Source organism: Opisthocomus hoazin, chromosome 16 (assembly GCF_030867145.1).
Source record: "Opisthocomus hoazin isolate bOpiHoa1 chromosome 16, bOpiHoa1.hap1, whole genome shotgun sequence".
NCBI lineage: Eukaryota > Metazoa > Chordata > Aves > Opisthocomiformes > Opisthocomidae > Opisthocomus > Opisthocomus hoazin.
Genome location: NC_134429.1, coordinates 8,466,238 through 8,488,658, shown reverse-complemented (window position 1 = coordinate 8,488,658; position 22,421 = coordinate 8,466,238).

Sequence of the window (22,421 nt, the reverse complement as noted above, 5' to 3'; positions counted from 1 at the left end):
AGCCAGAAAGAGCTAACCTGGAAAGCTGTTGCTCAGCCTCATCTGCCCATGGCACTGCTCGCACAGAGGCACAGAGTCTGGGGCTGCTTGCTTGTCTTGCCACCTCAAACTTCAAACGTATCTTAGGTGGTCCGTGAATGGGGCCTCCGGCAGACCTGCTCCGAAAATGCGAACGTCTGCAGATAGCTCGCAGCCAGAAAGAGCTAGCCTGGAAAGCTGTTGCTCAGCCTCATCTGCCCATGGCACTGCTCGCACAGAGGCACAGAAACTGGGGATGCTTGCTTGTCTTCCTCCCTCAAACTTCAAACGTAGCTTAGGTGGTCCGTGCCTGGGGCCTCCGGTAGCCCTTCTCCCAAAATGCGAACATCTGCATATAGTTGGCAGCCAGAAAGAGCTAGCCTGGAAAGCTGTTGCTCAGCCTCATCTGCCCATGGCACTGCTCGCACAGAGGCACAGAGACTGGGGCTGCTTGCTTGTCTTGCCTCCTGACACTTCAAAATTTGCTTAAGTGGTCCGTGCAGGGGGCCTTCGGCAGCCATGCTCTGAAAATGCGAACGTCTGCACATAGCTTGCAGGCAGAATGTTCTAGCCTGGAAAGCTGTTGCTCAGCCTCATCTGCCCACGGCACTGCTCGCACAGAGGCACAGAGACTGGGGCTGCTTGCTTGTCTTGCCCCCTCCAACTTCAAACGTAGCTTAGGTGGTCCGTGTGGGGCGCCTCCGGCAGCCCTGCTCCCAAAATGTGAATATCTGCAGATAGCTGGCAGCCAGAAAGAGCCAGCCTGGAAAGCTGTTGCTCAGCCTCATCTGCCCATGGCACTGCTCGCACAGAGGCACAGAGACTGAGGCTGCTTGCTTGTCTTGCCACCTCAAACTTCAAACGTAGCTTTGGTGGTCAGTGCATGGGGCCTCCAGCAGCCCTGCTCCGAAAATGCGAACGTCTGCAGATAGCTCGCAGGCAGTAAGGTCTAGCCTGGAAAGCTGTTGCTCAGCCTCATCTGCCCATGGCACTGCTCGCACAGAGGCACAGAAACTGGGGCTGCTTGCTTGTCTTCCTACCTCAAACTTCAAACGTAGCTTAGGTGGTCCGTGCCTGGGGCCTCCGGTAGCCCTTCTCCCAAAATGCGAACATCTGCATATAGTTGGCAGCCAGAAAGAGCTAGCCTGGAAAGCTGTTGCTCAGCCTCATCTGCCCATGGCACTGCTCGCACAGAGGCACAGAGACTGTGACTGCTTACTTGTCTTGTCCCCTCAAACTTCAAATGTATTTTTGGGTGTCCGTGCATGGGGAGATCGGCAGCCCTGCTCCGAAAATGCCAACGTCTGCAGATAGCTCGCAGGCAGAAAAACCTAGCCTGGAAAGCTGTTGCTCAGCCTCATCTTCCCATGGCACTGCTCGCACAGAGGCACAGAGACTGGGGCTGCTTGCTTGTCTTGCCCCCTCAAACTTCAAATGTAGCTTTGGTGGTCCGTGAATGGGGCCTCCGGCAGCCCTTCTCCGAAAATGCGAACGTCAGCAGATAGCTGCAGCCAGAAAGATCTAGCCTGGAAAGCTTTTGCTCAGCCTCATCTGCCCATGGCACTGCTCGCACAGAGGCACAGAGACTGGGACTGCTTGCTTGTCTTGTCCCCTCAAACTTCAAATGTATCTTTGGGGGTCCGTCCATGGGGCCATCGGCAGCCCTGCTCCGAAAATGCGAACGTCAGCAGATCGCTCGCAGGCAGAAATAGCTAGCCTGTAAAGCTGATGCTCAGCCTCATTTTCCCATGGCACTGCTCGCACAGAGGCACAGAAACTGGGGCTGCTTGCTTGTCTTGCTCCCTCAAACTTCAAACGTAGCTTAGATGGTCCATGCCTGGGGCCTACGGTAGCCCTGCTCCCAAAATGCGAACATCTGCAGGTAGCTCGCAGGCAGAAAGAGCTAGCCTGGAAAGCTGTTGCTCAGCCTCATCTGCCCATGGCACTGCTCGCACAGAGGCACAGAGACTGGGGCTGCTTGCTTGTCTTGCCCCCTCCAACTTCAAACATAGCTTTGGTGGTCCGTGAATGGGGACTCCGGCAGCCCTTCTCCCAAAATGCGAACATCTGCAGATAGTTGGCAGCCAGAAAGAGCTAGCCTGGAAAGCTGTTGCTCAGGCTCATCTGCCCATGGCACTGCTCGCACAGAGGCACAGAGGCTGGGGCTACTTGCTTGTCTTGCCCCCTCAATCTTCAAACGTATCTTTGGCAGTCCGTGCAGAGAGCGTCTGGCAGCCATGCTCTGAAAATGCGAACGTCTGCACATAGCTTGCAGGCAGAATGTTCTAGTCTGGAAAGCTGTTGCTCAGCCTCATCTGCCCACGGCACTGCTCGCACAGAGGCACAGAGACTGGGGCTGCTTGCTTGTCTTGCCCCCTCCAACTTCAAACGTAGCTTAGGTGGTCCGTGTGGGGCGCCTCCGGCAGCCCTGCTCCCAAAATGTGAACATCTGCAGATAGCTGGCAGCCAGAAAGAGCCAGCCTGGAAAGCTGTTGCTCAGCCTCATCTGCCCATGGCACTGCTCGCACAGAGGCACAGAGACTGAGGCTGCTTGCTTGTCTTGCCACCTCAAACTTCAAATGTAGCTTTGGTGGTCAGTGCATGGGGCCTCCAGCAGCCCTGCTCCGAAAATGCGAACGTCTGCAGATAGCTCGCAGGCAGTAAGGTCTAGCCTGGAAAGCTTTTGCTCAGCCTCATCTGCCCATGGCACTGCTCGCACAGAGGCACAGAAACTGGGGCTGCTTGCTTGTCTTCCTACCTCAAACTTCAAACGTAGCTTAGGTGGTCCGTGCCTGGGGCCTCCGGTAGCCCTTCTCCCAAAATGCGAACATCTGCATATAGTTGGCAGCCAGAAAGAGCTAGCCTGGAAAGCTGTTGCTCAGCCTCATCTGCCCATGGCACTGCTCGCACAGAGGCACAGAGACTGTGACTGCTTACTTGTCTTGTCCCCTCAAACTTCAAATGTATTTTTGGGTGTCCGTGCATGGGGAGATCGGCAGCCCTGCTCCGAAAATGCCAACGTCTGCAGATAGCTCGCAGGCAGAAAAACCTAGCCTGGAAAGCTGTTGCTCAGCCTCATCTTCCCATGGCACTGCTCGCACAGAGGCACAGAGACTGGGGCTGCTTGCTTGTCTTGCCCCCTCAAACTTCAAATGTAGCTTTGGTGGTCCGTGAATGGGGCCTCCGGCAGCCCTTCTCCGAAAATGCGAACGTCAGCAGATAGCTGCAGCCAGAAAGATCTAGCCTGGAAAGCTGTTGCTCAGCCTCATCTGCCCATGGCACTGCTCGCACAGAGGCACAGAGACTGGGACTGCTTGCTTGTCTTGTCCCCTCAAACTTCAAATGTATCTTTGGGGGTCCGTCCATGGGGCCATCGGCAGCCCTGCTCCGAAAATGCGAACGTCAGCAGATCGCTCGCAGGCAGAAATAGCTAGCCTGTAAAGCTGATGCTCAGCCTCATTTTCCCATGGCACTGCTCGCACAGAGGCACAGAAACTGGGGCTGCTTGCTTGTCTTGCCCCCTCCAACTTCAAACATAGCTTTGGTGGTCCGTGAATGGGGACTCCGGCAGCCCTTCTCCCAAAATGCGAACATCTGCAGATAGTTGGCAGCCAGAAAGAGCTAGCCTGGAAAGCTGTTGCTCAGGCTCATCTGCCCATGGCACTGCTCGCACAGAGGCACAGAGGCTGGGGCTACTTGCTTGTCTTGCCCCCTCAATCTTCAAACGTATCTTTGGCAGTCCGTGCAGAGAGCGTCTGGCAGCCATGCTCTGAAAATGCGAACGTCTGCAGATAGCTTGCAGGCAGAATGTTCTAGCCTGGAAAGCTGTTGCTCAGCCTCATCTGCCCACGGCACTGCTCGCACAGAGGCACAGAGACTGGGGCTGCTTGCTTGTCTTGCCTCCTCAAACTTCAAACGTAGCTTAGGTGGTCCGTGTGGGGCGCCTCCGGCAGCCCTGCTCCCAAAATGTGAATATCTGCAGATAGCTGGCAGCCAGAAAGAGCCAGCCTGGAAAGCTGTTGCTCAGCCTCATCTGCCCATGCCACTGCTCGCACAGAGGCACAGAGACTGGGGCTGCTTGCTTGTCTTGCCACCTCAAACTTCAAATGTAGCTTTGGTGGTCAGTGCATGGGGCCTCCAGCAGCCCTTCTCCGAAAATGCGAATGTCTGCAGATAGCTGGCAGCCAGAAAGAGCCAGCCTGGAAAGCTGTTGCTCAGCCTCATCTGCCCATGGCACTGCTCGCACAGAGGCACAGAGACTGGGGCTGCTTGCTTGTCTTGCCCCCTCAAACTTCAAATGTAGCTTAGGTGGTCCGTGTGGGGCGCCTCCGGCAGCCCTGCTCCCAAAATGTGAATATCTGCAGATAGCTGGCAGCCAGAAAGAGCTAGCCTGGAAAGCTGTTGCTCAGCCTCATCTGCCCATGGCACTGCTCGCACAGAGGCACAGAGACTAGGGCTACTTGCTTGTCTTGCCCCCTCAAACTTCAAACGTAGCTTAGGTGGTCCGTGTGGGGCGCCTCCGGCAGCCCTGCTCCCAAAATGTGAATATCTGCAGATAGCTGGCAGCCAGAAAGAGCCAGTCTGGAAAGCTGTGGCTCAGCCTCATCTGCCCATGGCACTGCTCGCACAGAGGCACAGAGACTGGGGCTGCTTGCTTGTCTTGCCACCTCAAACTTCAAATGTAGCTTTGGTGGTCAGTGCATGGGGCCTCCAGCAGCCCTTCTCCGAAAATGCGAATGTCTGCAGATAGCTCGCAGGCAGAAAGGTCTATCCTGGAAAGCTGTTGCTCAGCCTCATCTGCCCATGGCACTGCTCGCACAGAGGCACAGAGTCTGGGGCTGCTTGCTTGTCTTGCCTCCTGACACTTCAAAAATTGCTTAAGTGGTCCGTGCTGGGGGCCTTCGGCAGACCTGCTCCCAAAATGCGAACATATGCAGATAGTTTGCAGCCAGAAAGATCTAGCCTGGAAAGCTATTGCTCAGCCTCATCTGCCCATGGCACTGCTCGCACAGAGGCACAGAGACTGGAACTGCTTCCTTGTCTTGCCACCTCAAACTTCAAATGTATCTTTGGGAGTCCGTGCATGGGGCCATCGGCAGCCATGCTCTGAAAATGCGAACATCTGCAGATAGCTTGCAGGCAGAAGGATCCAGCCTGGAAAGCTGTTGCTCAGCCTCATCTTCCCATTGCAGTGCTCGCACAGAGGCACAGAGACTGGGGCTGCTTGCTTGTCTTGCCCCCTCAAACTTCAAACATATCTTTGGCAGTCCGTGCAGAGAGCCTCTGGCAGCCATGCTCTGAAAATGCGAACGTCTGCAGATAGCTTGCAGGCAGAATGTTCTAGCCTGGAAAGCTGTTGCTCAGCCTCATCTGCCCACGGCACTGCTCGCACAGAGGCACAGAGACTGGGGCTGCTTGCTTGTCTTGCTCCCTCAAACTTCAAACGTAGCTTAGGTGGTCCGTGCCTAGGGCCTCCGGTAGCCCTGCTCCCAAAATGCGAACATCTGCAGATAGCTCGCAGGCACAAAGAGCTAGCCTGGAAAGCTGTTGCTCAGCCTCATCTGCCCATGGCACTGCTCGCACAGAGGCACAGAGACTGGGGCTGCTTGCTTGTCTTGCTCCCTCAAACTTCAAACGTAGCTTAGGTGGTCCGTGTGGGGCGCCTCCGGCAGCCCTGCTCCCAAAATGTGAATATCTGCAGATAGCTGGCAGCCAGAAATAGCCAGCCTGGAAAGCTGTTGCTCAGCCTCATCTGCCCATGGCACTGCTCGCACAGAGGCACAGAGACTGGGGCTGCTTGCTTGTCTTGCCACCTCAAACTTCAAATGTAGCTTTGGTGGTCAGTGCATGGGGCCTCCAGCAGCCCTGCTCCAAAAATGCGAACGTCTGCAGATAGCTCGCAGGCAGAAAGGTCTAGCCTGGAAAGCTGTTGCTCAGCCTCATCTGCCCATGGCACTGCTCGCACAGAGGCACAGACACTGAGGCTGCTTGCTTGTCTTGCCTCCTGACACTTCAAAAATAGCTTAAGTGGTCCTTGCAGGTGGTCTCCGGCAGCCATGCTCTGAAAATGCTAACGTCTGCAGATAGCTCTCAGGCAGAAAGAGCTAGCCTGGAAAGCTGTTGCTCAGCCTCATCTGCCCATGGCACTGCTCGCACAGAGGCACAGAGACTGGGGCTACTTGCTTGTCTTGCTCCCTCAAACTTCAAACGTATCTTAGGTTGTCCGTGCAGAAAGCCTCCGGCAGCCTTGCTCCCAAAATGTGAACATCTGCAGATAGCTTGCAGGCAGAAAGAGCTAGCCTGGAAAGCTGTTGCTCAGCCTCATCTGCCCATGGCATTGCTCGCACAGATGCACAGAGACTGGGGCTGCTTGCTTGTCTTGCCACCTCAAACTTCAAACGTATCTTAGGTGGTCCGTGAATGGGGCGTCCGGCAGCCCTTCTCCGAAAATGCGAACGTCTGCAGATAGCTGGCAGCCAGAAAGAGCTAGCCTGGAAAGCTGTTGCTCATCCTCATCTGCCCATGGCACTGCTCGCAGAGAGGCACAGAGACTGGGGCTGCTTGCTTGTCTTGCTTCCTCAAACTTCAAACGTAGCTTTGGTGGTCCGTGTAGGGCGCATTCGGCAGCCCTGCTCTGAAAATGCTAACGTCTGCAGATAGTTTGCAGGCAGAAAGAGCTAGCCTGGAAAGCTGTTGCTCAGCCTCATCTGCCCATGGCACTGCTCGCACAGAGGCACAGAGTCTGGGGCTGCTTGCTTGTCTTGCCTCCTGACACTTCAAAAATTGCTTAAGTGGTCCGTGCAGGGGGCCTTCGGCAGCCATGCTCCGAAAATGCGAACGTCTGCAGATCGCTCGCAGGCAGAAATAGCTAGCCTGTAAAGCTGATGCTCAGCCTCATTTTCCCATGGCACTGCTCGCACAGAGGCACAGAAACTGGGGCTGCTTGCTTGTCTTCCTCACTCAAACTTCAAACGTAGCTTAGGTGGTCCGTGCCTGGGGCCTCCGGTAGCCCTGCTTCCAAAATGCGAACATCTGCAGATAGCTCGCAGGCAGAAAAAGCTAGCCTGGAAAGCTGTTGCTCAGCCTCATCTGCCCATGGCACTGCTCGCACAGAGGCACAGAGACTGGGGCTGCTTGCTTGTATTGCCCCCTCAAACTTCAAATGTATCTTTGGTGGTCCGTGAATGGGGACTCCGGCAGCCCTTCTCCGAAAATGCGCACATATGCAGATAGTTGGCAGCCAGAAAAACATAGCCTGGAAAGCTGTTGCTCAGCCTCATCTGCCCATGGCACTGCTCGCACAGAGGCACAGAGGCTGGGGCTACTTGCTTGTCTTGCCCCCTCAAACTTCAAACATATCTTTGGCAGTCCGTGCAGAGAGCCTCTGGCAGCCATGCTCTGAAAATGCGAACGTCTGCAGATAGCTTGCAGGCAGAATGTTCTAGCCTGGAAAGCTGTTGCTCAGCCTCATCTGCCCACGGCACTGCTCGCACAGAGGCACAGAGACTGGGGCTGCTTGCTTGTCTTGCTCCCTCAAACTTCAAACGTAGCTTAGGTGGTCCGTGCCTAGGGCCTCCGGTAGCCCTGCTCCCAAAATGCGAACATCTGCAGATAGCTCGCAGGCAGAAAAAGCTAGCCTGGAAATCTGTTGCTCAGCCTCATCTGCCCATGGCACTGCTCGCACAGAGGCACAGAGACTGGGGCTGCTTGCTTGTCTTGCCACCTCAAACTTCAAATGTAGCTTTGGTTGTCCGTGAATGGGGCCTCCGGCAGCCATTCTCCGAAAATGCGAACATATGCAGATAGTTGGCAGCCAGAAAGATCTAGCCTGGAAAGCTATTGCTCAGCCTCATCTGCCCATGGCACTGCTCGCACAGAGGCACAGAGAATGGAACTGCTTCCTTGTCTTGCCACCTCAAACTTCAAATGTATCTTTGGGGGTCCGTGCATGGGGCCATCGGCAGCCATGCTCTGAAAATGCGAACATCTGCAGATAGCTCGCAGGCAGAAAGAGCTAGCCTGGAAAGCTGTTGCTCAGCCTCATCTGCCCATGGCACTGCTCGCACAGAGGCACAGACACTGAGGCTGCTTGCTTGTCTTGCCTCCTGACACTTCAAAACTAGCTTAAGTGGTCCTTGCAGGTGGTCTCCGGCAGCCATGCTCTGAAAATGCTAACGTCTGCAGATAGCTCTCAGGCAGAAAGAGCTAGCCTGGAAAGCTGTTGCTCAGCCTCATCTGCCCATGGCACTGCTCGCACAGAGGCACAGAGACTGGGGCTGCTTGCTTGTCTTGCCACCTCAAACTTCAAACGTATTTTAGGTGGTCCATGAATGGGGCCTCCGGCAGCCCTTCTCCGAAAATGCGAACGTCTGCAGATAGCTGGCAGACAGAAAGAGCCAGCCTGGAAAGCTGTTGCTCAGCCTCATCTGCCCATGGCACTGCTCGCACAGAGGCACAGAGACTGGGGCTGCTTTCTTGTCTTGCCTCCTGACACTTCAAAAATTGCTTAAGTGGTTCGTGCAGGGGGCCTTCGGCAGCCATGCTCCGAAAATGCGAACGTCTGCAGATAGCTCGCAGGCAGAAAGAGCTAGCCTGTAAAGCTGATGCTCAGCCTCATTTTCCCATGGCACTGCTCGCACAGAGGCACAGAAACTGGGGCTGATTGCTTGTCTTCCTCCCTCAAACTTCAAACGTAGCTTAGGTGGTCCGTGCCTGGGGCCTCCGGTAGCCCTGCTCCCAAAATGTGAACATCTGCAGATAGCTCGCAGGCAGAAAGAGCTAGCCTGGAAAGCTGTTTCTCAGCCTCATCTGCCCATGGCATTGCTCGCACAGATGCACAGAGACTGGGGCTGCTTGCTTGTCTTGCCCCCTCAAACTTCAAACGTATTTTAGGTGGTCCGTGAATGGGGCCTCCGGAAGCCCTTCTCCGAAAATGCGAACGTCTGCAGATAGCTCGCAGCCAGAAAGAGCTAGCCTGGAAAACTGTTGCTCAGCCTCATCTGCCCATGGCACTGCTCGCACAGAGGCACAGAGACTGGGGCTGCTTGCTTGTCTTGGCACCTCAAACTTCAAACATAAATTTGGCAGTCCGTGCAGAGAGCCTCCGGCAGCCCTGCTCTGAAAATGCGAACGTCTGCAGATAGCTCGAGCCAGAAAGAGCTAACCTGGAAAGCTGTTGCTCAGCCTCATCTGCCCATGGCACTGCTCGCACAGAGGCACAGAGTCTGGGGCTGCTTGCTTGTCTTGCCACCTCAAACTTCAAACGTATCTTAGGTGGTCCGTGAATGGGGCCTCCGGCAGACCTGCTCCGAAAATGCGAACGTCTGCAGATAGCTCGCAGCCAGAAAGAGCTAGCCTGGAAAGCTGTTGCTCAGCCTCATCTGCCCATGGCACTGCTCGCACAGAGGCACAGAAACTGGGGATGCTTGCTTGTCTTCCTCCCTCAAACTTCAAACGTAGCTTAGGTGGTCCGTGCCTGGGGCCTCCGGTAGCCCTTCTCCCAAAATGCGAACATCTGCATATAGTTGGCAGCCAGAAAGAGCTATCCTGGAAAGCTGTTGCTCAGCCTCATCTGCCCATGGCACTGCTCGCACAGAGGCACAGAGACTGGGGCTGCTTGCTTGTCTTGCCTCCTGACACTTCAAAATTTGCTTAAGTGGTCCGTGCAGGGGGCCTTCGGCAGCCATGCTCTGAAAATGCGAACGTCTGCACATAGCTTGCAGGCAGAATGTTCTAGCCTGGAAAGCTGTTGCTCAGCCTCATCTGCCCACGGCACTGCTCGCACAGAGGCACAGAGACTGGGGCTGCTTGCTTGTCTTGCCCCCTCCAACTTCAAACGTAGCTTAGGTGGTCCGTGTGGGGCGCCTCCGGCAGCCCTGCTCCCAAAATGTGAATATCTGCAGATAGCTGGCAGCCAGAAAGAGCCAGCCTGGAAAGCTGTTGCTCAGCCTCATCTGCCCATGGCACTGCTCGCACAGAGGCACAGAGACTGAGGCTGCTTGCTTGTCTTGCCACCTCAAACTTCAAACGTAGCTTTGGTGGTCAGTGCATGGGGCCTCCAGCAGCCCTGCTCCGAAAATGCGAACGTCTGCAGATAGCTCGCAGGCAGTAAGGTCTAGCCTGGAAAGCTGTTGCTCAGCCTCATCTGCCCATGGCACTGCTCGCACAGAGGCACAGAAACTGGGGCTGCTTGCTTGTCTTCCTACCTCAAACTTCAAACGTAGCTTAGGTGGTCCGTGCCTGGGGCCTCCGGTAGCCCTTCTCCCAAAATGCGAACATCTGCATATAGTTGGCAGCCAGAAAGAGCTAGCCTGGAAAGCTGTTGCTCAGCCTCATCTGCCCATGGCACTGCTCGCACAGAGGCACAGAGACTGTGACTGCTTACTTGTCTTGTCCCCTCAAACTTCAAATGTATTTTTGGGTGTCCGTGCATGGGGAGATCGGCAGCCCTGCTCCGAAAATGCCAACGTCTGCAGATAGCTCGCAGGCAGAAAAACCTAGCCTGGAAAGCTGTTGCTCAGCCTCATCTTCCCATGGCACTGCTCGCACAGAGGCACAGAGACTGGGGCTGCTTGCTTGTCTTGCCCCCTCAAACTTCAAATGTAGCTTTGGTGGTCCGTGAATGGGGCCTCCGGCAGCCCTTCTCCGAAAATGCGAACGTCAGCAGATAGCTGCAGCCAGAAAGATCTAGCCTGGAAAGCTTTTGCTCAGCCTCATCTGCCCATGGCACTGCTCGCACAGAGGCACAGAGACTGGGACTGCTTGCTTGTCTTGTCCCCTCAAACTTCAAATGTATCTTTGGGGGTCCGTCCATGGGGCCATCGGCAGCCCTGCTCCGAAAATGCGAACGTCAGCAGATCGCTCGCAGGCAGAAATAGCTAGCCTGTAAAGCTGATGCTCAGCCTCATTTTCCCATGGCACTGCTCGCACAGAGGCACAGAAACTGGGGCTGCTTGCTTGTCTTCCTCACTCAAACTTCAAACGTAGCTTAGATGGTCCATGCCTGGGGCCTACGGTAGCCCTGCTCCCAAAATGCGAACATCTGCAGGTAGCTCGCAGGCAGAAAGAGCTAGCCTGGAAAGCTGTTGCTCAGCCTCATCTGCCCATGGCACTGCTCGCACAGAGGCACAGAGACTGGGGCTGCTTGCTTGTCTTGCCCCCTCCAACTTCAAACATAGCTTTGGTGGTCCGTGAATGGGGACTCCGGCAGCCCTTCTCCCAAAATGCGAACATCTGCAGATAGTTTGCAGCCAGAAAGAGCTAGCCTGGAAAGCTGTTGCTCAGGCTCATCTGCCCATGGCACTGCTCGCACAGAGGCACAGAGGCTGGGGCTACTTGCTTGTCTTGCCCCCTCAATCTTCAAACGTATCTTTGGCAGTCCGTGCAGAGAGCGTCTGGCAGCCATGCTCTGAAAATGCGAACGTCTGCACATAGCTTGCAGGCAGAATGTTCTAGTCTGGAAAGCTGTTGCTCAGCCTCATCTGCCCACGGCACTGCTCGCACAGAGGCACAGAGACTGGGGCTGCTTGCTTGTCTTGCCCCCTCCAACTTCAAACGTAGCTTAGGTGGTCCGTGTGGGGCGCCTCCGGCAGCCCTGCTCCCAAAATGTGAATATCTGCAGATAGCTGGCAGCCAGAAAGAGCCAGCCTGGAAAGCTGTTGCTCAGCCTCATCTGCCCATGGCACTGCTCGCACAGAGGCACAGAGACTGAGGCTGCTTGCTTGTCTTGCCACCTCAAACTTCAAATGTAGCTTTGGTGGTCAGTGCATGGGGCCTCCAGCAGCCCTGCTCCGAAAATGCGAACGTCTGCAGATAGCTCGCAGGCAGTAAGGTCTAGCCTGGAAAGCTGTTGCTCAGCCTCATCTGCCCATGGCACTGCTCGCACAGAGGCACAGAAACTGGGGCTGCTTGCTTGTCTTCCTACCTCAAACTTCAAACGTAGCTTAGGTGGTCCGTGCCTGGGGCCTCCGGTAGCCCTTCTCCCAAAATGCGAACATCTGCATATAGTTGGCAGCCAGAAAGAGCTAGCCTGGAAAGCTGTTGCTCAGCCTCATCTGCCCATGGCACTGCTCGCACAGAGGCACAGAGACTGTGACTGCTTACTTGTCTTGTCCCCTCAAACTTCAAATGTATTTTTGGGTGTCCGTGCATGGGGAGATCGGCAGCCCTGCTCCGAAAATGCCAACGTCTGCAGATAGCTCGCAGGCAGAAAAACCTAGCCTGGAAAGCTGTTGCTCAGCCTCATCTTCCCATGGCACTGCTCGCACAGAGGCACAGAGACTGGGGCTGCTTGCTTGTCTTGCCCCCTCAAACTTCAAATGTAGCTTTGGTGGTCCGTGAATGGGGCCTCCGGCAGCCCTTCTCCGAAAATGCGAACGTCAGCAGATAGCTGCAGCCAGAAAGATCTAGCCTGGAAAGCTGTTGCTCAGCCTCATCTGCCCATGGCACTGCTCGCACAGAGGCACAGAGACTGGGACTGCTTGCTTGTCTTGTCCCCTCAAACTTCAAATGTATCTTTGGGGGTCCGTCCATGGGGCCATCGGCAGCCCTGCTCCGAAAATGCGAACGTCAGCAGATCGCTCGCAGGCAGAAATAGTTAGCCTGTAAAGCTGATGCTCAGCCTCATTTTCCCATGGCACTGCTCGCACAGAGGCACAGAAACTGGGGCTGCTTGCTTGTCTTGCCCCCTCCAACTTCAAACATAGCTTTGGTGGTCCGTGAATGGGGACTCCGGCAGCCCTTCTCCCAAAATGCGAACATCTGCAGATAGTTGGCAGCCAGAAAGAGCTAGCCTGGAAAGCTGTTGCTCAGGCTCATCTGCCCATGGCACTGCTCGCACAGAGGCACAGAGGCTGGGGCTACTTGCTTGTCTTGCCCCCTCAATCTTCAAACGTATCTTTGGCAGTCCGTGCAGAGAGCGTCTGGCAGCCATGCTCTGAAAATGCGAACGTCTGCAGATAGCTTGCAGGCAGAATGTTCTAGCCTGGAAAGCTGTTGCTCAGCCTCATCTGCCCACGGCACTGCTCGCACAGAGGCACAGAGACTGGGGCTGCTTGCTTGTCTTGCCTCCTCAAACTTCAAACGTAGCTTAGGTGGTCCGTGTGGGGCGCCTCCGGCAGCCCTGCTCCCAAAATGTGAATATCTGCAGATAGCTGGCAGCCAGAAAGAGCCAGCCTGGAAAGCTGTTGCTCAGCCTCATCTGCCCATGCCACTGCTCGCACAGAGGCACAGAGACTGGGGCTGCTTGCTTGTCTTGCCACCTCAAACTTCAAATGTAGCTTTGGTGGTCAGTGCATGGGGCCTCCAGCAGCCCTTCTCCGAAAATGCGAATGTCTGCAGATAGCTGGCAGCCAGAAAGAGCCAGCCTGGAAAGCTGTTGCTCAGCCTCATCTGCCCATGGCACTGCTCGCACAGAGGCACAGAGACAGGGGCTGCTTGCTTGTCTTGCCCCCTCAAACTTCAAATGTAGCTTAGGTGGTCCGTGTGGGGCGCCTCCGGCAGCCCTGCTCCCAAAATGTGAATATCTGCAGATAGCTGGCAGCCAGAAAGAGCTAGCCTGGAAAGCTGTTGCTCAGCCTCATCTGCCCATGGCACTGCTCGCACAGAGGCACAGAGACTAGGGCTACTTGCTTGTCTTGCCCCCTCAAACTTCAAACGTAGCTTAGGTGGTCCGTGTGGGGCGCCTCCGGCAGCCCTGCTCCCAAAATGTGAATATCTGCAGATAGCTGGCAGCCAGAAAGAGCCAGTCTGGAAAGCTGTGGCTCAGCCTCATCTGCCCATGGCACTGCTCGCACAGAGGCACAGAGACTGGGGCTGCTTGCTTGTCTTGCCACCTCAAACTTCAAATGTAGCTTTGGTGGTCAGTGCATGGGGCCTCCAGCAGCCCTTCTCCGAAAATGCGAATGTCTGCAGATAGCTCGCAGGCAGAAAGGTCTATCCTGGAAAGCTGTTGCTCAGCCTCATCTGCCCATGGCACTGCTCGCACAGAGGCACAGAGTCTGGGGCTGCTTGCTTGTCTTGCCTCCTGACACTTCAAAAATTGCTTAAGTGGTCCGTGCTGGGGGCCTTCGGCAGACCTGCTCCCAAAATGCGAACATCTGCATATAGTTGGCAGCCAGAAAGAGCTAGCCTGGAAAGCTGTTGCTCAGCCTCATCTGCCCATGGCACTGCTCGCACAGAGGCACAGAGACTAGGGCTGCTTGATTGTGTTGCCACCTCAAACTTCAAACGTAGCTTTGGTGGTCCGTGTAGGGCGCCTTCGGCAGCCCTGCTCTGAAAATGCTAACGTCTGCAGATAGTTTGCAGGCAGAAATAGCTAGCCTGGAAAGCTGTTGCTCAGCCTCATCTGCCCATGGCACTGCTCGCACAGAGGCACAGAGTCTGGGGCTGCTTGCTTGTCTTGCCTCCTGACACTTCAAAAATTGCTTAAGTGGTCCGTGCAGGGGGCCTTCGGCAGCCCTGCTCCGAAAATGCGAACATCTGCAGATCGCTCGCAGGCAGAAATAGCTAGCCTGTAAAGCTGATGCTCAGCCTAATTTTCCCATGGCACTGCTCGCACAGAGGCACAGAGACTGGGGCTGCTTGCTTGTCTTGCCCCCTCCAACTTCAAACGTAGCTTAGGTGGTCCGTGAATGGCGACTCCGGCAGCCCTTCTCCCAAAATGCAAACATCTGCAGATAGTTGTCAACCAGAAAGAGCTAGCCTGGAAAGCTGTTGCTCAGCCTCATCTGCCCATGGCACTGCTCGCACAGAGGCACAGAGGCTGGGGCTACTTGCTTGTCTTGCCCCCTCAAACTTCAAACATATGTTTGGCAGTCCGTGCAGAGAGCCTCTGGCAGCCCTGCTCTGAAAATGCGAACGTCTGCAGATAGCTCGCAGGCAGAAAGTTCTAGCCTGGAAAGCTGTTGCTCAGCCTCATCTGCCCATGGCACTGCTCGCACAGAGGCACAGAGACTGGTGCTGCTTCCTTGTCTTGCCACTTCAGACTTCAAACGTATCTTAGGTGGTCCGTGTAGGGCGCCTCCGGCAGCCATGCTTCGAAAATGCGAACGTCTGCAGATAGCTCGCAGGCAGAAAAAGCTAGCCTGGAAAGCTGTTCCTCAGCCTCATCTGCCCATGGCACTGCTCGCACAGAGGCACAGAGACTAGGGCTGCTTGCTTGTCTTGCAACCTCAAACTTCAAAAGTAGCTTACTTGTTCCGTGACAGGCGCCTCAGACAGCCCTGCTCCCAAAATGCGAACGTCTGCAGATAGCTCGCAGGCAGAAAGAGCTAGCCTGGAAAGCTGTTGCTCAGCCTCATCTGCCCATGGCACTGCTCGCACAGAGGCACAGAGACTGGGGCTGCTTGCTTGTCTTGCCCCCTCCAACTTCAAACATAGCTTTGGTGGTCCGTGAATGGGGACTCCGGCAGCCCTTCTCCCAAAATGCGAACATCTGCAGATAGTTGGCAGCCAGAAAGAGCTAGCCTGGAAAGCTGTTGCTCAGGCTCATCTGCCCATGGCACTGCTCGCACAGAGGCACAGAGGCTGGGGCTACTTGCTTGTCTTGCCCCCTCAATCTTCAAACGTATCTTTGGCAGTCCGTGCAGAGAGCGTCTGGCAGCCATGCTCTGAAAATGCGAACGTCTGCACATAGCTTGCAGGCAGAATGTTCTAGCCTGGAAAGCTGTTGCTCAGCCTCATCTGCCCACGGCACTGCTCGCACAGAGGCACAGAGACTGGGGCTGCTTGCTTGTCTTGCCCCCTCCAACTTCAAACGTAGCTTAGGTGGTCCGTGTGGGGCGCCTCCGGCAGCCCTGCTCCCAAAATGTGAATATCTGCAGATAGCTGGCAGCCAGAAAGAGCCAGCCTGGAAAGCTGTTGCTCAGCCTCATCTGCCCATGGCACTGCTCGCACAGAGGCACAGAGACTGAGGCTGCTTGCTTGTCTTGCCACCTCAAACTTCAAATGTAGCTTTGGTGGTCAGTGCATGGGGCCTCCAGCAGCCCTGCTCCGAAAATGCGAACGTCTGCAGATAGCTCGCAGGCAGTAAGGTCTAGCCTGGAAAGCTGTTGCTCAGCCTCATCTGCCCATGGCACTGCTCGCACAGAGGCACAGAAACTGGGGCTGCTTGCTTGTCTTCCTACCTCAAACTTCAAACGTAGCTTAGGTGGTCCGTGCCTGGGGCCTCCGGTAGCCCTTCTCCCAAAATGCGAACATCTGCATATAGTTGGCAGCCAGAAAGAGCTAGCCTGGAAAGCTGTTGCTCAGCCTCATCTGCCCATGGCACTGCTCGCACAGAGGCACAGAGACTGTGACTGCTTACTTGTCTTGTCCCCTCAAACTTCAAATGTATTTTTGGGTGTCCGTGCATGGGGAGATCGGCAGCCCTGCTCCGAAAATGCCAACGTCTGCAGATAGCTCGCAGGCAGAAAAACCTAGCCTGGAAAGCTGTTGCTCAGCCTCATCTTCCCATGGCACTGCTCGCACAGAGGCACAGAGACTGGGGCTGCTTGCTTGTCTTGCCCCCTCAAACTTCAAATGTATCTTTGGTGGTCCGTGAATGGGGCCTCCGGCAGCCCTTCTCCGAAAATGCGAACGTCAGCAGATAGCTGCAGCCAGAAAGATCTAGCCTGGAAAGCTGTTGCTCAGCCTCATCTGCCCATGGCACTGCTCGCACAGAGGCACAGAGACTGGGACTGCTTGCTTGTCTTGTCCCCTCAAACTTCAAATGTATCTTTGGGGGTCCGTCCATGGGGCCATCGGCAGCCCTGCTCCGAAAATGCGAACGTCAGCAGACCGCTCGCAGGCAGAAATAGCTAGCCTGTAAAGCTGATGCTCAGCCTCATTTTCCCATGGCACTGCTCGCACAGAGGCACAGAAACTGGGGCTGCTTGCTTGTCTTCCTCACTCAAACTTCAAACGTAGCTTAGATGGTCCATGCCTGGGGCCTACGGTAGCCCTGCTCCCAAAATGCGAACATCTGCAGGTAGCTCGCAGGCAGAAAGAGCTAGCCTGGAAAGCTGTTGCTCAGCCTCATCTGCCCATGGCACTGCTCGCACAGAGGCACAGAGACTGGGGCTGCTTGCTTGTCTTGCCCCCTCCAACTTCAAACATAGCTTTGGTGGTCCGTGAATGGGGACTCCGGCAGCCCTTCTCCCAAAATGCGAACATCTGCAGATAGTTGGCAGCCAGAAAGAGCTAGCCTGGAAAGCTGTTGCTCAGGCTCATCTGCCCATGGCACTGCTCGCACAGAGGCACAGAGGCTGGGGCTACTTGCTTGTCTTGCCCCCTCAATCTTCAAACGTATCTTTGGCAGTCCGTGCAGAGAGCGTCTGGCAGCCATGCTCTGAAAATGCGAACGTCTGCAGATAGCTTGCAGGCAGAATGTTCTAGCCTGGAAAGCTGTTGCTCAGCCTCATCTGCCCACGGCACTGCTCGCACAGAGGCACAGAGACTGGGGCTGCTTGCTTGTCTTGCCTCCTCAAACTTCAAACGTAGCTTAGGTGGTCCGTGTGGGGCGCCTCCGGCAGCCCTGCTCCCAAAATGTGAATATCTGCAGAGAGCTGGCAGCCAGAAAGAGCCAGCCTGGAAAGCTGTTGCTCAGCCTCATCTGCCCATGCCACTGCTCGCACAGAGGCACAGAGACTGGGGCTGCTTGCTTGTCTTGCCACCTCAAACTTCAAATGTAGCTTTGGTGGTCAGTGCATGGGGCCTCCAGCAGCCCTTCTCCGAAAATGCGAATGTCTGCAGATAGCTGGCAGCCAGAAAGAGCCAGCCTGGAAAGCTGTTGCTCAGCCTCATCTGCCCATGGCACTGCTCGCACAGAGGCACAGAGACTGGGGCTGCTTGCTTGTCTTGCCCCCTCAAACTTCAAATGTAGCTTAGGTGGTCCGTGTGGGGCGCCTCCGGCAGCCCTGCTCCCAAAATGTGAATATCTGCAGATAGCTGGCAGCCAGAAAGAGCTAGCCTGGAAAGCTGTTGCTCAGCCTCATCTGCCCATGGCACTGCTCGCACAGAGGCACAGAGACTGGGGCTACTTGCTTGTCTTGCCCCCTCAAACTTCAAACGTATCTTAGGTGGTCCGTGTGGGGCGCCTCCGGCAGCCCTGCTCCCAAAATGTGAATATCTGCAGATAGCTGGCAGCCAGAAAGAGCCAGCCTGGAAAGCTGTTGCTCAGCCTCATCTGCCCATGGCACTGCTCGCACAGAGGCACAGAGACTGGGGCTGCTTGCTTGTCTTGCCACCTCAAAATTCAAATGTAGCTTTGGTGGTCAGTGCATGGGGCCTCCAGCAGCCCTTCTCCGAAAATGCGAATGTCTGCAGATAGCTCGCAGGCAGAAAGGTCTATCCTGGAAAGCTGTTGCTCAGCCTCATCTGCCCATGGCACTGCTCGCACAGAGGCACAGAGACTGGGGCTGCTTGCTTGTCTTGCCTCCTGACACTTCAAAAATTGCTTAAGTGGTCCGTGCTGGGGGCCTTCGGCAGACCTGCTCCCAAAATGCGAACATCTGCATATAGTTGGCAGCCAGAAAGAGCTAGCCTGGAAAGCTGTTGCTCAGCCTCATCTGCCCATGGCACTGCTCGCACAGAGGCACAGAGACTAGGGCTGCTTGCTTGTGTTGCCACCTCAAACTTCAAACGTAACTTTGGTGGTCCGTGTAGGGCGCTTTCGGCAGCCCTGCTCTGAAAATGCTAACGTCTGCAGATAGTTTGCAGGCAGAAATAGCTAGCCTGGAAAGCTGTTGCTCAGCCTCATCTGCCCATGGCACTGCTCGCACAGAGGCACAGAGTCTGGGGCTGCTTGCTTGTCTTGCCTCCTGACACTTCAAAAATTGCTTAAGTGGTCCGTGCAGGGGGCCTTCGGCAGCCCTGCTCCGAAAATGCGAACATCTGCAGATCGCTCGCAGGCAGAAATAGCTAGCCTGTAAAGCTGATGCTCAGCCTCATTTTCCCATGGCACTGCTCGCACAGAGGCACAGAGACTGGGGCTGCTTGCTTGTCTTGCCCCCTCCAACTTCAAACGTAGCTTAGGTGGTCCGTGAATGGCGACTCCGGCAGCCCTTCTCCCAAAATGCAAACATCTGCAGATAGTTGGCAACCAGAAAGAGCTAGCCTGGAAAGCTGTTGCTCAGCCTCATCTGCCCATGGCACTGCTCGCACAGAGGCACAGAGGCTGGGGCTACTTGCTTGTCTTGCCCCCTCAAACTTCAAACATATCTTTGGCAGTCCGTGCAGAGAGCCTCTGGCAGCCCTGCTCTGAAAAGGCGAACGTCTGCAGATAGCTCGCAGGCAGAAAGTTCTAGCCTGGAAAGCTGTTGCTCAGCCTCATCTGCCCATGGCACTGCTCGCACAGAGGCACAGAGACTGGTGCTGCTTCCTTGTCTTGCCACTTCAGACTTCAAACGTATCTTAGGTGGTCCGTGTAGGGCGCCTCCGGCAGCCATGCTTCGAAAATGCGAACGTCTGCAGATAGCTCGCAGGCAGAAAAAGCTAGCCTGGAAAGCTGTTCCTCAGCCTCATCTGCCCATGGCACTGCTCGCACAGAGGCACAGAGACTAGGGCTGCTTGCTTGTCTTGCAACCTCAAACTTCAAAAGTAGCTTAGTTGTTCCGTGACAGGCGCCTCAGACAGCCCTGCTCCCAAAATGCGAACGTCTGCAGATAGCTCGCAGGCAGAAAGAGCTAGCCTGGAAAGCTGTTGCTCAGCCTCATCTGCCCATGGCACTGCTCGCACAGAGGCACAGAGACTGGGGCTGCTTGCTTGTCTTGCCCCCTCAAACTTCAAATGTAGCTTAGGTGGTCCGTGTGGGGCGCCTCCGGCAGCCCTGCTCCCAAAATGTGAATATCTGCAGATAGCTGGCAGCCAGAAAGAGCTAGCCTGGAAAGCTGTTGCTCAGCCTCATCTGCCCATGGCACTGCTCGCACAGAGGCACAGAGACTAGGGCTACTTGCTTGTCTTGCCCCCTCAAACTTCAAACGTAGCTTAGGTGGTCCATGTGGGGCGCCTCCGGCAGCCCTGCTCCCAAAATGTGAATATCTGCAGATAGCTGGCAGCCAGAAAGAGCCAGCCTGGAAAGCTGTGGCTCAGCCTCATCTGCCCATGGCACTGCTCGCACAGAGGCACAGAGACTGGGGCTGCTTGCTTGTCTTGCCACCTCAAACTTCAAATGTAGCTTTGGTGGTCAGTGCATGGGGCCTCCAGCAGCCCTTCTCCGAAAATGCGAATGTCTGCAGATAGCTCGCAGGCAGAAAGGTCTATCCTGGAAAGCTGTTGCTCAGCCTCATCTGCCCATGGCACTGCTCGCACAGAGGCACAGAGTCTGGGGCTGCTTGCTTGTCTTGCCTCCTGACACTTCAAAAATTGCTTAAGTGGTCCGTGCTGGGGGCCTTCGGCAGACCTGCTCCGAAAATGCGAACATCTGCAGATCGCTCGCAGGCAGAAATAGCTAGCCTGTAAAGCTGATGCTCAGCCTCATTTGCCCATGGCACTGCTCGCACAGAGGCACAGAGACTGGGGCTGCTTGCTTGTCTTGCCCCCTCCAACTTCAAACGTATCTTAGGTGGTCCGTGAATGGCGACTCCGGCAGCCCTTCTCCCAAAATGCAAACATCTGCAGATAGTTGGCAACCAGAAAGAGCTAGCCTGGAAAGCTGTTGCTCAGCCTCATCTGCCCATGGCACTGCTCGCACAGAGGCACAGAGGCTGGGGCTACTTGCTTGTCTTGCCCCCTCAAACTTCAAACATATGTTTGGCAGTCCGTGCAGAGACCCTCTGGCAGCCCTGCTCTGAAAATGCGAACGTCTGCAGATAGCTCGCAGGCAGAAAGTTCTAGCCTGGAAAGCTGTTGCTCAGCCTCATCTGCCCATGGCACTGCTCGCACAGAGGCACAGAGACTGGTGCAGCTTCCTTGTCTTGCCACTTCAGACTTCAAACGTATCTTAGGTGGTCCGTGTAGGGCGCCTCCGGCAGCCATGCTTCGAAAATGCGAACGTCTGCAGATAGCTCGCAGGCAGAAAAAGCTAGCCTGGAAAGCTGTTCCTCAGCCTCATCTGCCCATGGCACTGCTCGCACAGAGGCACAGAGACTAGGGCTGCTTGCTTGTCTTGCAACCTCAAACTTCAAAAGTAGCTTAGTTGTTCCGTGACAGGCGCCTCAGACAGCCCTGCTCCCAAAATGCGAACGTCTGCAGATAGCTCGCAGGCAGAAAGAGCTAGCCTGGAAAGCTGTTGCTCAGCCTCATCTGCCCATGGCACTGCTCGCACAGAGGCACAGAGACTGAGGCTGCTTGCTTGTCTTGCCACGTCAAACATCAAATGTATCTTTGGTGGTCAGTGCATGGGGCCTCCAGCAGCACTGCTCCGAAAATGCGAACGTCTGCAGATAGCTCGCAGGCAGAAAGGTCTAGCCTGGAAAGCTGTTGCTCAGCCTCATCTGCCCATGGCACTGCTCGCACAGAGGCACAGAGACTGAGGTTGCTTGCTTGTCTTGTCTCCTGACACTTCAAAAATAGCTTAAGTGGTCCGTGCAGGTGGTCTCCGGCAGCCATGCTCTGAAAATGCAAACGTCTGCAGATAGCTCTCAGGCAGAAAGAGCTAGCCTGGAAAGCTGTTGCTCAGCCTCATCTGCCCATGGCACTGCTCGCACAGAGGCACAGAAACTGGGGCTGCTTGCTTGTCTTGCCACCTCAAACTTGAAATGTAGCTTTGGTGGTCCGTGAATGGGGCCTCCGGCAGCCCTTCTCCGAAAATGCGAACGTCTGCAGATAGCTTGCAGGCAGAAATAGCTAGCCTGGAAAGCTGTTGCTCAGCCTCATCTGCCCATGGCACTGCTTGCACAGAGGCACAGAGACTGGGGCTGCTTGCTTTTCTTGACACCTCAAACTTCAAACATAACTATGGCAGTCCGTGCAGAGAGCCTCCGGCAGCCCTGCTCTGAAAATGCGAACGTCTGCAAATAGCTTGCAGGCAGAAATAGCTAGCCTGGAAAGTTGTTGCTCAGCCTCATCTGCCCATGGCACTGCTCGCACAGAGGCACAGAGACTGGGGCTGCTTGCTTGTCTTGCCCCCTCAAACTTCAAACGTAGCTTAGGTGGTCCGTGCAGGAAGCCTCCGGCAGCCCTGCTTCCAAAATGTGAACATCTGCAGATAGCTCGCAGGCAGAAAGAGCTAGCCTGGAAAGCTGTTGCTCAGCCTCATCTGCCCATGGCACTGCTCGCACAAAGGCACAGAGACTAGGGCTGCTTGCTTGTCTTGCCACCTCAAACTTCAAACGTAGCTTAGTTGGTCCGTGCTGGGCGCCTCCGACAGCCCTGCTCCGAAAATGCGAACGTCTGCAGATAGCTCGCAGGCAGAAAGAGCTAGCCTGGAAAGCTGTTGCTCAGCCTCATCTGCCCATGGCACTGCTCGCACAGAGGCACAGAGACTG